We start from the raw sequence: 13,014 nt of genomic DNA on the forward strand, positions 1-13,014 counted from the left end.
GCTTCTTGTCATTGGTTTGGACCGGAGTACACCTAGTATTCCATTTTAATATCATCTTTTTTGCTGACCAAAAAAATTTATTAAAATCTTAAATGGTAAAATATAATATAATATAACATTAAGTTAACCACAATAGTTATTAACCATTAAGTCAACCACAATATTTAATAACCATCTGTACCCTCCAAAACATCAATCTATCTATATATATATGTAAAGGAGACTTGAGTTTTTGCATGTATTAAATGCATTAAACCATAAATCTCCCATAAATTTATATTAAATACATTAAAAATAATAAAAAAATATTAAATATATTAAAAATTGAAAACATTTATATAATAAAAAACTAATCCACTACTTATAATAAATAACAACATTCATAAACTTAAAAATGACTTGATGTTTGCATTTGAAAAATATTAAAAATTAAAATTAATAATAAAATAATATAAAGAAGATAAAATAATTTTAAAATCTATATATATATATATATATATATCTATATATATATATATATATATATTTAAAGGAGACTTCTTCACTTTGCAATTATGATGGAGATGCACAACCAATGCAATGCTTCAACTTGGTCCCTACATTGCAAAATATTGCTTCTCAAACTGAAAATTTTCAGCAAGGAGCAGACTTGCATTCCTTGCCACCATATATATGCAGGGACGGAACTAGGTACTTGGAAAATGGGGCAGTGACATCGCGGAAGAGGAAAATCATGTTCCGATAGAATAATATTCAAATATTTATTTGACTATTTAACTGAAATAAGTATTGTTGATTTTGCTTAATATGTTAACTTTTTTGTCCCCTTGCCTATTTTTTATGAAAAAGAGAATATGTCTTTTTGATTTTTCAATCAAAGATAAACTTGCTTTGATTTTTTATTTTTCTTATATCTAGGCTTCTTATTTAGTTCATACTAGTAATCAGTCACACTGTATTTTAGGCGAAACCAAACAACTTCGACAATAAATGGAAGCTAATTTTTACTGGGCTTATTGAAGTACATTTGGGCCCAAAAGTCATGTTGGTTTACTTGGGCTTATTAAAATACACTTTGGGGATTTTCTTTTCTCACCATCCGCCACCTAAAATACTCCTGAGGCTACACACTAAAATGCCCCTTTGTTGTTTTTACACCAAGCAAGCATTTACAGTTATTTACTACAAACATTTTAATTGTTTGATACATATAGATTTTTATTATATGCGACAAAACTTTATCTCAAAAACATAGTTACATTACGTATTGGTAAAACCTCTTCTCAAAATCTTTGCGGTCAACTAGGATCAGAGCACTTTCTCAGCATACTTTATTTTGTTGGATTTTACTCATCTTGAGTGAGTCATAAACCCAATTATTACAATGGTTAAATGAAAAATCACCAGTTGTGATTATGATCACATGTATAACATATTATAATGTTCTTTAAATCTAAAGTACTTATCTAATATTTTAGAGTGAATCTCCCACATTAGATGAGTTGAGTTGAGTAAATGTTTTCTTTGATTTTTAACAACGGATTTTGTAGTCTAACTTACTCATATACACTAGAAATAATACCCGTGTGTTGTACTGGTTAATTTACACTATTTTTTTAATATAGTATAAAAATTATTATAGTGTAATTAAATTACCAAATATTAAAAATATTTTTTTATTAGAAATAGGCTTAAACCTCATATTAGTCCCTATCTTTGTGTCGCCGTCTGAACCAGGTCCCTGATCAGAAAAATTTGTGGAATCAATCCCTATCTTTCAAAAACGTATGGAGCCAGTCCTCGCCGGAGCCCAGAGCTCCGGCGAGTGATGACATGGCTTGCTGATTGTGCTAATGAGGCTTACGTGGATTTAAAATATAAAAATAAAATTACATATCAGAAAATTAAATTAAATTAAAAACAAAAATTACCCCAGCTTAATTAATTAAAGGCTTAATTAAATCAAACTTATTAATTAAAAAATAAAAATCACAAAAAAACTTTTCAGAAAAACAAACTCTCTACCCTCTTCATCATCATCTTCTACAATCTTCATCAATTCTTTTCAGAAAAGTGACTTTCTCCATCTTCTCATCTTCCTCCCTCTCCCACCATACAAACCCACCCCCACCCTCAACCGAACCCCCAACCCTCACCCCAACCGAAACCCAAACCTCGCACTCCCCACCCTTAACCTCAACCCCACCACCAACAACCGAAACCCCAACCCTAATCCAACACCAGAAAGGGGAGAAGAAAGAAAGAAACAGCCCAAGGAAAAGAAGCTTGAGTTCGGTTCTGAAAATCTGGGTTCAGATTCGAAATTTTGGGTTTGAGTATGAGTTTATGAGAGAAGGAGAAGGAGAAGAGGGTGAGAGAGGAACATAGAACGAGATTCGCAATGGTTTCTTCGGTATGGATCTGAGTTTTGATCTGAGAAGAAGGAGAAGAGAGTTTGGATATGAGTTTCATCTTCCATGGTTTCTTCGACCTCGCACCAACACCAGAGACCTCCGAAGCCATTCATTTTCCTCTCTCAGATTGAAGGAGATGAAGCAGAAATTTGGATTTGGGGTTTCTGGATTCTGGGTCAGGGTTTTGGATTTGGGGTTTCTAGGTTGAAATTAAAGGGGAGATTATATGGAAAGGGATTTGGGGTTTCTGGGTTGAAATCCCTCTTCAATTGGTGTTGATGGTCGTCCTTGTTTGCCAGGTACTGTGCTTGCTGTAGTTTCCTGTTCGGTTGGGTTTTGAAAGCATTAATTGTTGTGTATCTTGCTGGGCCAAATTTCCTGGGATTCCTATGTGGTAAATGAATTAATCTTTGAGAGGTTCATTATTTGCTGTGTATCTTGCTGGGCCAAATTTCCTTGTTTGCGTGAAGTAAATGGTCTAGAGATGTTGCATTTTGTATGGATACTAACAAGAATTTCTGGAATTTTTTCCTTCTTGGAGGAAGAAGATGATAGGTATTCTGGAATTCTGGAGTTGTATGATGAAGATGTACCATAATTAAGGTTTTGTAATAGGTTTTTTTTTTTTGTTTTTTAAATTAAGGATTAAGTTGTTGTAATTAATACTTATTTTTAAATTATATTTGGATTTTTTTATATATTTTTAATTAATAATTAAATTTTTTTATTTTTCAAAAAATCCACATAAGCCACATTAACACAGTCAGCATGCTACCTCATCACTCGCCGGAGCTCTATAGCTCCGGCGAGGACTGGCTCCATACGTTTTTGAAAGATAGGGATTGATTCCACAAATTTTTCCGATCAGGGACTTGGTTCAGACGGCGACACAAAGACAGAGACTAATATGAGGTTTAAGCCTTAGAAATATAATATAAACCCATGTTGAGACATTAAAATAATAGTTTTGGTGTATTAAATTGTTTTTTTAATCAAATATATTTATAAGATGAAAGGACAAAAGTCCAATACAATTTTAATTAGTCAAATATATTGTTCGTACTAAAGTTCCTTTTGTGTAAATAATTAATATCACTCAAAATTAGTAGTTGATATTTAATAATTAGCATTGAATTAATTTTAAAAACTTTGGTTGTAACATATTCTATTGATTTGAGTTCTCTGGTTTTTGGTTTATTATTCTGGTTTTAATTGCAGTGGGAAAAATTTATCATAAATTCGGTTGTAAGCATTGATACTCAGTTAGGGGGAATATTCTCCCCAAATGTTATTCTATTTTTTAATCATAACTAATCCTTTTTTTTGAAAGAAATCATAACTAATCCTTAAAAACCAATTTAATAATTTGAAAAATCCTCAAGTGCATTTGAAATATTTTATATAAAGTAATAAAGTTTTAATATAAGTTATAATAACATATTTTTTTATACTTTTTTATCAACAATGAAAAAAATTTAACTTTAAAAATTATAATAAGTTATCATTTTAATACCGTAAAATATCATTTAGTAAATTAAGTTTATCCAACTTTTATTATAATTATGTTTCTCTATTATGCTTCCTCGAGTTATTTTTACTTCTATATAATAGATCAAAAAATACATACATTCGATATAGTAATAATAAATACCTTATAGAGATTTTTTTTTTAATTTTCAACTATTATTTTGACATTATTTATTCAAAAATGGTTTTTTCTAAGTAAAAAATAGTAATAAGTTTTATTTGTCATTTTCTTAAACTTTCTCAACTATGATTAATAAACTAAAATTAAAATAAACAATTAGTAAAGAATATAAACAAATTATTATTAACAATCGATTATTATCATTAATGTAAAGGTAGTAAATTGCAATTATTATTATTTGTTAAAAATTCACTTCTTGTTGTAAAAACAAAATCACTTCAAGTTGTAATGAATAAATTAAAATTAAATAATTTTAATATTTAATTTTAAATAATAGAAATTGAAAATTTTAACAATTAATATCATAAAAAATAAATTGGATGTAATTTTTATTTTAGTTTTAATTATTTTATTTAATGTATTTAATACAAAATAAATTTATTATTTTTTTATGTGTTTAATGTTATTTTTTCAAGTCTGCTTTACATATGTATATAGTTAGATATAGGTAGATATATATAGATATATTTTTTATTTTAAAATTATTTTATCTTCTTTATATTATGTTATTATTAATTTTAATTTTTAATATTTTTCAAATGCAAAGCTCAAGTCATTTTTAAGTTTATGAATGTTGTTATTTATTAGAAGTAGTTGAATAGTTTTTTATTATATAAATGTTTTCAGTTTTTAATATATTTAATATTTTTTTATTATTTTTAATGTATTTAATATAAATTTATGGGAGTTTTATGGTTTAATGCTTTTAATATATGCAAAAACTCAAGTCTCCTTTACATAGATATATAGATAGATAGATAGATAGATAATTGTAAATGGAGAGAAGTATGGTATTGTAGTCAGTTATTAATTTATTATATCTTACACTCTCCTACATTCTATCTTTGTTTCTGATAATTCATTTCTTTTTTTAATTAATGTATTCTACTATTAATATTTGAGATTAATAATCTTTTGCATCATATAATACATTAAGTGGTTGAAGACGATTCATTTTTTTTTTTGTAAACGGTACTATTCACAAAAGTTTGCAATTGTAGCCCAACTACTTTTTTCTAAGACAGTTATTCTTCTTTGAGACAGTTTTGTTTGAGTTGGAGACATACACATCATAATAGGGCGTCTAATTCTCTCAGCAGGATATTTTTCCATCCATAGCCCAACTACTTGTATAAAGGGAGAAGTATTGATCCCACTTGCTCCGGTAATTCATCTTTAATTAGCATGTCGGTAATTAAGAGCACACGTGGGAATGAGATTTGGAGTATTGCTCTTCCTAGTTGTATATTTATGGACAAAATACTTGGAGTTGGAGGATGGCTTCAAATCGCACGGAGGACTAACATTAACATCATGTACAGATCGACAGCATACAATGCTACATCTAACATGGACCACATGACATATGCAACATTTGCAGTATGCACTTAATCATTTTTTTCCAAAGACACAACACAAGGCTAGTTAGATGTTGATGTCTTTGGCGGGCAAGTATTAGATATGCTAAAAATATTTTTTTCCTTGACTTTGACTAACCTAACATCAAATGGTACGTTTGAAATAATTATAATTAATATAGATATTACGTTCTATTTCAATGTTTTCAAAATATTTAACGATGAACCTCAGGGGATATAGTTGAGTAGAATCTCATATTTGATAGGTTGTAGGTTTGAACCTTTGCTAGTCTTTTTGGGGTGAAATAAGTGTAATTCTTTTGCTAGTGTTCTTTAAGTTCAACAATTTTCCATGCCTTGGACTGCACCATCCCATCGCCATAAATTTTTTGAAACTAAAAAAATGTTTAACAATAATAGGGTTAAATATTTTTATAGTCCCCGAAAAAGATAGATGAATTGGACTTTTTTGTGGTTTCATAAGGAAATAAAAAGACAAAACAACTAAACTATTTTATCCTGTAGAAGCAAAGGAATCAGATTGGAAGGCGGTTGACGCCATACGCGACGTGGCACACCATCCCTCGTTGCTTGGCGAGCCAGCCAGTCTCCGGATGCATTCCTCTCCCGAGGTATATGGACCATGATAACCTGCCAATCTCGATGGAGCAAACCCCTCACCCGCTCAATGTCGTCGCTGGCCCAGAAATGGCTAACATCCTCAGTTGATTGCAGCACCCACCAAACGCTAGAGCAATCTGTGCAGCAGACAATAGTGCGATACCCTAGGTCCCAACTCTGCAGAAGACCAAGCTCAATAACGACAATAGCACATCCGAGACAAACGCTAGAGCAATCTGTGCAGCAGACAATAGCACTTCCGCGACAAACGTGGATCCATCACCATGGCTACACACTAGGCCTGACACCCATCTTAATGACTACGCCACACCCCATCTTTGCCATCCGTACGCATCCTTAATGACTACGCCACACCCCATCTTTGCCATAACGGGGTTTCCAACTACCATCGACCATGACCCGAATCGAGTTTCGAGGATGGTATTGGTTCAAAAGGCTTAAAGGTTTCTGCACTTCCATCGTGAACCGCGACTCCAGCTCGCCATGTCCAAGTATATCTGTCGAATCCCGTAATGCAGAGGCCACAGGTGTTGACCGAAGACACTCTCATTCCGCCAACACCATGCCCATCAAAGTACAACCACAACAAGAGTGTTGCTCGAAGGTGAAAGGAGCCTTCTAAAACAGTCTTGCAATAGTTCAGCGGTGATAAGAGAAGGTAACCTGCATACCAAACTAGTGCCATAACAATTCAAACTTTGCACACGCTTTAAACACACGGTCAAGATCTTCTCCATTAGCTCCACATCTTGTACGGACCGCCGAGGCACATAGGTGATTGTACCAACGCTTAGAATTCGTTGGAAGCCCTCCCTTAGCAATTAACCAAAGAAAAAACCTTATTTTTTTCCGGTACCTTGCTCCTCCAAATGTACTTTTAACAAGGATGGTGATCATCCATTCATCTCCATCATTCCACTCGGAAATGCGTACACATAATGGGTTGAATAAGCACTATATGGCGTCTCGGACCAACAAACCCGATCACGACCAGCAAGGTTGGAGGGAATACAAACAAGCCTGATTTATGCCATTATTTCATGTGGTAGTACTGTATACCGCCCTTGGAATGACCAAGAACCATGCTCCCAAAGATCTGCCAAGGGACCGAGAACAAAGCTTCCCCGTACCTAAACAGTTATCATACAAGAGAAAGGAATCCCCATTTCCTAGCAGAGCCTTGTAGCCCAATGCAATGCTGTTTCTCGCATGATACCCCACCAAACGTAAGAGTTACCTTGCTTGAACTTTCCCACTAGCACTGATTCATTCTAGAGATACTTTTGAGATAAGGCTTGGACCCAAATTTTCCCATGGTCATGAATAAGGTTGTCTACCAATTTACCAAGTAGTGCCATGTTGTTAAGGTGTGAGCTCCGTACGCCTAGCCCACCCTCAGCCTTGGGGCGGTTCACATCCCTCCATGGTACAAGACTCCATCCCCGATATTGACCGCCTTTCGTCCAAATGCAACCTCGAATCCTTTTGGGAATGTATTAACAAATGGACTCCGGAAGCCAAAGAGCTTGCATAGCATAAACAGGAAATGAAGATAACATTGATTTAGCAAGTCACAACCGCCCTACTCTATTGAGAAGCTTAGGTTTTCAAGAGGCCAGCCAGGTATTCACATTGTCAATGATTGGTGCAAAGTTCTCCGTCGTGACTCTCTCTTTAAGAAGAGGAAGCCCAAGGTATTTCCCCAAGTTGCTAGCTCTGAAAGTTCCCGTGATAGTAGAAAGCTCATGTTGGACATTCTGATCAACATTTTTGGAGCAGAACATTCTTGACTTCTCCAAGTTCAATTTCATTCCAGAAACCATGCATAAGTCATTCAGAGTCCTTTCTATCAACTGCATCTGCTCCTTGTTGGCCTGGCTAAATAGCAAGACATCATCTACAAAAAAGAGATGAGAAATACCAATGCGTTCTTTGGTGATGCGTACCGGTTTCTATGATCCCTCATCCACCAATTTTTGAATCTGGATGGCAAGCCGCTCCATGCATAACACAAAGAGGTAAGGAGAGAGTGGGTCCCCTTGTCTAAGGCCACGTTGTAGTGTGAATGACAGAAGCTTAGCACGATTCCAAAGAATAGAGATGTTGGCTTCCTGTACACCCCACATGATCAACTGCACAATTGAAGGTGGAAACCCAAAGTCATGGAGGGTCGAGCATAAGAAATCCCAACTCACCCTATGTTGGCTTCATGTACACCCCACATGATCAACTGCACAATTTAGGGCTACATGACCGCCCCTTTTCTTGTGGGTGTGTAGGGTGTGCATCACTTCTTGTGCAAGGATGATGTTGTCTTTTGTTCCTTGTCCCGAAATAAAGCTCCCCTGGAAGGGACTCACAAGGTCGGCTAGCAATGGCCTAAACCTGTTCACCAATACTTTGGTAATTATTTTGTATGCCACGTTTCAAAGACTGATGGGGCGAAGGTCTCCGAAGCGAAGGGGATCCTCCACTTTAGGAATAAGAACCATTAAGGTCTTAAGAAGGCTAAGATCAGCTCAGTCCGCTCGGAATGCCTCTGCTACCATGTTGTGAAGATTATGACCCAAGATGTGCCAATACTGCTTAAAAAAGAAAGCTTGAAAGTCATCCGCTCCTGGTGCCTTGAACAAGTGTATAATCATGACTGCACGACGAACCTTATCAAGGGAGACTGATTGAACAAGCTCCAATCTATCCTCAGCAGCTACGATTGGTGTTCGGTTCTCCAGGAAGTAGTTCCTGCTCACATGTACATCCACACAAAAAAGGTTGTTGAAAAATAGTTGTACTTCCTCCTTCAACGCCTCCGAGTCTGTGCACCAAGCATTTTTCCCAACAAACAAACCATGAATCTTGTTCCTCTTTCGCTGCACCATCGTCTGTGTATGGAAATTTTTTGAATTACAGTACGACCCTGAAATAAATAACTAGCGTATTTATTTATTTTCATTGTATTATTAAATTGAGTATTTTTATTATATTGTTTTTGTGTTATTTTCCTAACTCGAATTCTATTGCGAGTCATGAAAATTATTTATATGATAGTAAAGTTCAGATTGTGACTAAGGATGTTACTGTAGTCTGTTTAAGTGATAGCACGAGCCGTGTTCGCACCCGACTAAGGTTGAGAGTGTCCGAAAACGGCTATTTCTGCTTCTAGAGCACTGCTTGAGTTATATTTAAAATCGACAAGAGAGTTAAAACCTTAGGATATTTTTCCCTTGAAATGCGTTCCATTACGGAACTATAGACTGTACGCACGATAGATTCCGCTTCCGGGAAGCCCGATGAAGCTGGACTTTATCTCCTCGAGGACTTTAAATAAAACCCTGAATAAAGAGTTTTTCTATTGGGAACTTCTAACGAAGTTTCTATCCACGTAGCCTCATTTCTTTCGACGTTTGTGATCTTTTTTCCAGAAGGAAGTTTCTTCATCCGACGTCAACTGCAAAAAATAGTTTTTCGGCGTATTTTGATCCATACTGCGATTGAATCGTTTTCTTCAATTAAAAGAGCCTCGAAATCAGCAGATGAAAGTACTAAAACCACCGGACCCGCGAAATCTCTCTTTTTCTTCTTTTTCTTCTCCTATAAAAGAAGAAAAATCACAAATCCCCTTCATTTTCCAAGAGGAGGCCGCGAGCTTGAGGGAGAGGAGAAGGTTGGAGCCGTTCGTTTATTCCTTTCCCGATCATCGTGATTTTAGTTGCGTTGGATTGATACAGAGGTAAGGATCATAACCTTTGCATCCTTTTCTTCTTTCTCAAGTCTTTTTCATGACTTTCTGTGCTCAAAGTTTTGAGCTATTTGGAAAAAGGTTCATTTAATTTGAATTCTTCTTTAAAATATCTTCTATACCTTCTAAACACTTCATATTCATAATCCATGCGCTTAGATTATCGCCGTGGTGCCGTAAATCTCAAATCTGAGCCATAAACCCATTTTAAAGTCTCGATCTTCCTTAGCGCCTGTATGATTTGTTGTTAGTAAATGTCTTGTTTACAACTCTATCGGTTTACTTTTTGAAAATTTCAACTTTGAGTTTTTAAGCTGTGAAAATGGACCAAAAAGCCCATATTCTAGTTTTAGCTCCCACAATTGTTCTGAGTGTTTCCCTACCCTAGATATTACCTAAGAATACCTAGGAAATAAATTAGATCGAATAAAAACTTCGGGAAGATCTATTTTGAATAGTGGCCGAAACTTGTTGGAGTGGTACAGTGTCCATAAAAATATTTTGGGCAAGTATGGCCTGATGGTTATCGTAGCCCTTTAAGTTGTCGAAATGTTGGCTTTGTTTTCGTGTCGTTCCGAGTTTTGTAGTTCGAGTTATGCGCTTTTTAGCGAACAAAGGTCCTGCTGCCCATTCGTGTGACCTTCAGTCCTTGTATGGATTATTCTGAATTCTTTACTTGGACTTTGGACTTGAAATTGTATCGGGGTTTTAGAGGCTTGTTATTAATTATGTAGTAAAAATGTCACAACTTTCTAGGTTGGTTTCATGTATCTAAGATTTCTTCCAAGAAGCTATACAATTTTGAAGTTTATTGAACAAGGTGTTTTTGTACAAAATTTGAATCGACTCAAAATTCATCCATTCATGGAAACCCTTCCATTCGTGCCTAAATGTTGAACTCTGAAGCTTCGAAAGATTTTTCCGGTTTTGATTAGTGTTATTAGATTGTATTGTTTCTTAGTGACTAAGCAATGATGTTTTGCTTAAGGTTTGGAACGAGTTGAGCTGAGGAAAGAGGTTTTGGAGCAAGCTGTGAGATTTCACGACAGATTTGGACACCCCAGAGAACTTGCTAAGTTCGGGAACTGTTTTTGGATCGAACTGTGATGTCAAGCTTGGAAGGAGAAATCAAATGTAAGGGTAACTCAGTATAGAAGTGTCTTTGAGTCTTGCCTACTTTAATTGAACTGCTTGTGTTTGAGATGAAGATGTTTAGTTTGATTGTGAAGTTGACATGTTTTACTGTGATATATATACTTACTATTGTTGACTGTTCTGAGGCTTTTGCCAAACGTTTTCTGAGGGTTCAGCCATTGTAAAACCTTAAGGCTTACGCCTTTGTTTTCTGGGGCTTAGGCCATTGTTCATTACTTAATGATTTACTTGATGAGCTAGTATGCATAATTGAATTGACTTGTGCTTGTTGAAAATATGAATAACATGTGGTTACTTTGGCTTGACTATTGGACTTGGAATTGTTGATTGAGTGACTACTGAGTTTGATGAGATCTTGTTGACTAACTTTGACATATAGGGCTTGAACCTAAAGTGGCAATATGCTGGTGATTGTCCCACATGATTGTCTCATCCTTTGAGGAGCTAAGTGGCGATGTGGTGGTGATTGTCCCACGTGATCGTCCCGTCTTGCGAGACGTTATTGATCGATCCATCTTGGTAGCAACATATAGTCGCAATATAGGACCCTAACATTTGATTCTGTTTATATCTGATTTAATTCTATGTTGTTGATTCTGTTTATATCTGATTTAATCATATGTTGTTGATTTTGTTGATACTTGATTTAATTCTATGTTGTTGATTTTATTGATATCTATCTTGGATTATATCGTTAGCTTATCTGTCAGAATATTTTGAATTACCCAAAGTGGCAATGAGGTGGGTATGGTCCCACAGGATTGTCCCGTCTTTCTAGACGTTCTCAAGTGGTGATGTGGTGGATATTGTCCCACGTGATCGTCCCCTCTTTCGAGGCGTCCTAAAGTGGTAGTGTGGTGAATATTGTCCCACGTGATTGTCTCATCTCGCGAGATGTTATTGTTTGATCTATATTGTTGGTTTTGTTGATATAACTGATTTAAATCCATATTGTTGATTTTGTTGATATATGATTTGATTTCATGTTGTTGGATATATGTTGTCATCTATCTTGAATTAAGTTTCTAGCTTATGTGCCATGATATGCACTTAAATTTGAATAACATTTTTTTTTCTCTCTTTTATGTTAGGTGATTTTATGGAGTTAACCCTTTTCTCTTTTGCTACTTGTTGTTTGGGCGCTTAACGCTATTAGGCGATGGAGAACCCTCGATGAAGCTTGACCTTTGTACGAGTCGGAGATGAGAACTTGAAGATTAGTGGAAGACTCGAAAAGTAGAGTCGAGTGTAAGGCTAGAGCCTTGGGATAGAGAGCTTACCACTACTGGTTAAAGCTTGCATAATGTTTTAGGAATTTATATTTGACGTTTCGGGTAGGTTCCGGGGCATTGCTTTCCTGCGGTTCCCCGATGTGGAGATCATAGAGAGTATGTCAGATTTATGGTGTCATTGCATAATAGATTCTTTGTTGAATCTGTTTCTAATTGTTAGGTTTTGTAGGTTGTGTGCTTTCCTCTTTACACTCGATACTTTCCTTGTTCAAGGCTTGATGTAAATTTAATTAAAGTTGGGAGTGGGGCATGACATGTTTTGGAAATACTTTGAGAAGAAAAAAAAATACTCGTGTTTATGAATCCTTTTGGAAAACATTGCATATTTCTTTTAGCAGGTTACTGTGGTGACCCCTGAAAGTCGGTGCGTTACAATTACGGTCACCAAATCTCACCCAGTTCTCTCGGGATTTCTGAAACCACATCATCTCTTCTTGCATTAAGATATGCTCATACTCCTCAGTCAAGGTCTTCTCGAGAAGGATGGTAGCTTCTGTACTCCTCCAATCAAGTTCTCTTTGAACACCCTTCAACCGTTGTTCTACTCTCCTTTTCCTCTTCTGAATATGGCCAAACTGCTCTTTATTGAATTTGAGTGCTGCCTCCTTCATCCTACATAATTTCCCTACTAGAGATGGCGGTTGTTTTGCCCATGAGTATTGCACCAAATGCTCGAAGGCAAGATGAAGGCTTGAGGGAAAGTGTA

This window comes from Lotus japonicus, chromosome 1, assembly GCF_012489685.1.
Source record: "Lotus japonicus ecotype B-129 chromosome 1, LjGifu_v1.2".
In the NCBI taxonomy this organism is placed as follows: domain Eukaryota; kingdom Viridiplantae; phylum Streptophyta; class Magnoliopsida; order Fabales; family Fabaceae; genus Lotus; species Lotus japonicus.